The sequence below is a fragment of the Oncorhynchus keta genome, chromosome 18, assembly GCF_023373465.1.
Source record: "Oncorhynchus keta strain PuntledgeMale-10-30-2019 chromosome 18, Oket_V2, whole genome shotgun sequence".
Classification (NCBI taxonomy): domain Eukaryota; kingdom Metazoa; phylum Chordata; class Actinopteri; order Salmoniformes; family Salmonidae; genus Oncorhynchus; species Oncorhynchus keta.
In genome coordinates this window covers 21,000,800-21,005,650 of record NC_068438.1, presented here as the reverse complement: position 1 = coordinate 21,005,650, position 4,851 = coordinate 21,000,800, and positions in this window count along the sequence as shown.

The following is a 4,851-nucleotide window of genomic DNA, read 5'->3' as shown; positions in this document are numbered from 1 at the left end:
TAGACATTTTAAAAATGAGTGTAGTGTACCATTGGACAGTGTGACAGAGAAACCAACTTGGGACACTGCTCTCATATGAAACACTTTTTTGCTGTTCATGTGCTGGGTCAGAGATGCTGGGTCAGAGGTCATAGTTCAAACAGGTTTGTATGTATCTGTATATGTGCATGTGTATGTGAGTGTGTGTATGAGAGAAAGAGTGAGAGTGGGAGAGACAGAGAGAGATAAGGTGCTTTGCACATCATCATCTATAAAATCACAATATGGATCAAATGCATACTTCTAGGCTATACCAATAGAGAACCACATATACTGTACTCTGAAATATAGTGTTCTTACTCAAAACATACATTTCATTAACATCATTTGAAAGAAACTGATATGCTTGTTGGACAATAAATCTCTGTCATGTGGATGCCCGAAGCCAATGATATCTGCCATTCCTCGACAGTAGTTTCACATACATGCACGCACGCACGCACGCACGCACACACACACACACACTAATTATTCATGCACAGAACCCCACAATGACTGATAAGATGAAATGGTAAGCTGTTGGATCCCCAAACCCTAGACTGCAGTCTCTTGCTGCAACCTGCTGTACTGAAGCTTTCATTAGATGAATTTCTGTTTTTGGAATGGTCTCCCTTGCCAGCCAATAGCTGATAGGCTCACCCTGCGCAGCCACCAATCTCATTCCTGTTGCTAGGGCTATAATAAGCCTCCTGTTATTAGCCCCAGTTCCTTGCTGCACTGTTCAGACACCTATAGCATTCTGCAAAAAAAGATGAAAGCTCAAGCAGCAGAGGAAGCATTAGAATTCAGCAGCACCAACCTGTCCCCCATGCTGTGTTGTAGTGCACTACATTATCTGCACCAAGGACGACAAGACCAACATTCATACGGTGTCCAATAGATTGTGGAAGTATCTATGAAACAATTACAAAATGATTTATCTGCTAACATTGGTCCTTTTTTCCGACCTTCTAAGCATCTGATGATTTCCTGGATTGTGGCAACATAGACTAGACAGCAGTCAACAACGATACTATAGTATAATCAAGTTAACCAGATATGTTCTCTCTATGTATAAATCACTGATAAATCATGTCAAACCTATTCTATGTGCTCTATTCACATGGTAACACTTTAAATGGTTTATATTGCATTTACAAATGATTAAATAACAGAAAACATAGTTATAAACCTTTAAGAGGATGTGAGGTCAGTGTTCTTCCTCTGGTCAAAGTGTCATAATAAGGTCTGGGGTTTTAAAGCAGCCCACTGAGTTAAAACCGTCAACCAAGAAGGCCAGCATCCCGGAGTCGCCTCTTCACTGTTGACATTGAGACTGGTGTTCGTGGGTACTATTTAATGAAGCTGCCTGTAGAGGACTTGTTTCTCAAACTAGACAGTCTAATGTACTTGTCCTCTTGCTCAGTTGTGCACCGGGGCCTCCCACTCCTCTTTCTATTCTGGTTAGAGCCAGTTGGCACTGTTCTGTGAAGGGAGTAGTACACAACGTTCGAGATCCTCAGTTTCTTGTCAATTTCTTGCTTGGAATAGCCTTCATTTCCCAGAACAAGAATAGACTGACGAATTTCAGAAGAAAGTCCTTTGTAATCAAATCCACAAATGCTACTCAACTAGTCTAAAGAAGGCCAGTTGTATTGCTTCTTTAATGAGCACAACAGTTTTCAGCTGTGCTAACATAATTGCAAAAGGTTTTTGTAATGATCAATTAGCCTTTTAAAATTATAAACTTGGATTAGCTAACACAACATGTCATTGGAACACAGGAGTGATGGTTGCTGATAATGGGCCTCTGTAAGCCTATGTAGATATTCCATAACAAAATGGTCAGTTTCCAGCTACAATAGTCATTTACAACATTAACAATGTCTACACTGTATTTGATCAATTTGATGTTATTTTTAATGAACAAAAAATGAGCTTTTCTTTAAAAAAACAAGGACATTTCTAAGTGACCCAAAACTTTAACATTAGTGTATATAAACTTAATTCAAGACAGTACATGTTTCTGTTTTCATTCATCCTGACAAACAGCTGCGTGTATATATAGAGGAAACCGACGGGCAAATCTCATCTGAACCATGCACTGCATGGTCTTTGACAAAATGAACCATGCTAGTGTACAATTTTTTTTCATTTTTGCGGTATTTTACCCTCTTTTTCTCCACAATTTCAATCTTGTTTCATCGCTGCATCTCCCCAACAGGCTCGGAGGTGAAGGTCGAGTCTTGCGTCTTCCGAAACATGACCCGCAAACCGCGCTCTTCTTAACACCGGGGCCTGCTTAACCCGAAGCCAGCCGCACCACTGTGTCAGAGGAAACACTGTTCAACTAAAAACCGCAGCCTCAGCCTGCAGGCGCCCGGCCCGCCTACAAGGAGTCGCTAGAACGTGAAGAGCCAAGTAAAGCTCCCCCGGACAAACCTCCCCTAACCTGGGCGACGCTGTCACCTGTCCGTCGCCCTATGGGACTTCTGATCACGGCCGGTTCGATACAGCCCAGGATCGAACCCGGTCTGTAGTGACGCTCTAGCACTGCTACAGTGCCTTAGACCACTGTTTAAACCCGGAAGGCCCAATGCTATTGTATTCTATTCTTACAGGATATTACATCATTTGCCTGCTACGTCCACTGTGGAATCTGAAGCGATCCTGCTGTGCTACAAAGGATTTATTTACAGTGTAAATGACTATCATAACTTCGGGATAGAGGGAGATGGTGTGCTAAATTTGGCTCAGAGTTTTTTGCTTGTTGCGCAAGAGTATGTTGATGTCTGATGGACTGACTACACAGTAGCCTAGTCTCCATGGTTGGCTGTCACATTGATGTACCCAGTCTACTCAGTGTCTACTCACAGGCTGCAGGCAGAGAGTACTATTATTAGAACTGTCTGTGTACTCAGCTTCTACAGTACTATTAGCTTTTTAATAGGATGATATTTCTGAGCTCCACTGGCATTCTTTTTTGTTGGGGGTGATCATGAAAACAAAATGCATGGTGATCTAATGCATCTACTTGTCTTCCGGCATCTTTTACATGTAGAAAAATACGAGATCCAAAGTTACGAGTACACAGGTATTATGTAAGTTTGTGGTACCAAAACAAAGTAGCTTCATAGTTCCATGTGGGATACACTTAACAACATATTGCAGGGTGTTGAATGGGGAAAACCTTATTGCTTGAGATGTTGAAACTGCTAAAAATCTGAAATTCTATCAGACAATATTCTCAATCTAATCCAACTTCTTCAGGATTGTCCCTTGCGGACGGTTGAGCTAACGTAGGCTAATGCAATTAGCATGAGGTTGTGGCAACAAGAACATTTCCAGGACATAGACATAGAGTTGAAGTCAGAAGCTTACATACACTTAGGTTGGAGTCATTAAAAATTGTTTTTCAACCACTCCACAAATGTATTGTTAACAAACTATAGTTTTAGCAAGTCGGTTAGGACATCTACTTTGTGAATGACACAAGTAATTTTTCCAACAATTGTTTACAGACAGATTATTTCACTTATAATTCACTGTATCACAATTCAAGTGGGTCAGAAGTTTACATACACTAAGTTGACTGTGCCTTTAAACAGCTTGGAAAATCCCAGAAATGATTTCATGGCTTTAGAAGCTTCTGATAGGCTAATTGACATCATTTGAGTCAATAGGAGGTGTACCTATTGATGTATTTCAAGTCCTACCTTCAAACTCAGTGCCTCTTGCTTGACATCATGGGAAAATCAAAAGAAATCAGCCAAGACCTCAGAAAAGAATTGTAGGCCTCCACAAGTCTGATTCATCCTTGGTAGCAATTTCCAAACGCCTGAAGGAACCACGTTCATCTGTACAAACAATAATACGCGAGTATAAACACCGTGAGACCACGCAGCCGTCATACCGCTCAGGGGAAGGAGTCGCGTTTCTGTCTCCTAGAGATGAACGCACTTTGCGAAAGGTGCAAATGAATCCCAGAACAACAGCAAAGTACCTTGTGAAGATGCTGGAGGAAACAGGTACATAAGTTATTTATTTCCACAGTAAAACAAGTCCTATACCGACATAACCTGAAAGGCCGCTCAGCAAGGAAGAAGCCACTGCTCCTAAACCCGCCATAAAAAAGCCAGACTACGGTTTGGGGAAACTGCACATGGGGAAAAGATTGTACCTTTGGAGAAATGTCCTCTGGTCTGATGAACAAAATAGAACTATTTGGCCATAATGACCATCCTTCTGTTTGGAGGAAAAAGGGGGAGGCTTGCAAGCCGAAGACTCATCCCAACCATCGCCGTCCCAAACATCATCCCTGTTAATTAAAAATAACATATCAGATGTCTGTCAGTTCTCCTGTCAGTTTTTCAAGAGAATAGAGAAAGGGTTGGAGCTACAGGACCAATGAAATATGTCAAAATGCAATTTTGCCGAAACAGGCCATTCAATGACTTGATTGACAGTAACTATAAGAAGCAAGTTAAGGTATAAAATACAAGCCACTGCAGAAGATGTCAAGTATTAGCCATGGATTGCACTTGAGAACTGGTGCCTGCAAAATTACACAATGTTGGAAGCTTACTCATGGGGAGTTTACTTCTTGCTGATGGCCATGGAGAGCCCTCCTTCCTGGACAGCTGGCATGGGCAGTGGGACCTTGACGCTGAGCACACCCTTTGGAGAGAGAGAGAGAGAGGAGATCACCTTCTCAGAGTCCACAACGGGAGAATACTGCAGCCAGGAGACAGAATAAGTTTGTATCAGAGGAGAGTACTTTCATGTGACAGAAGATATTATTGTCAATATCAGCACCTCAAATTGCATCCTATT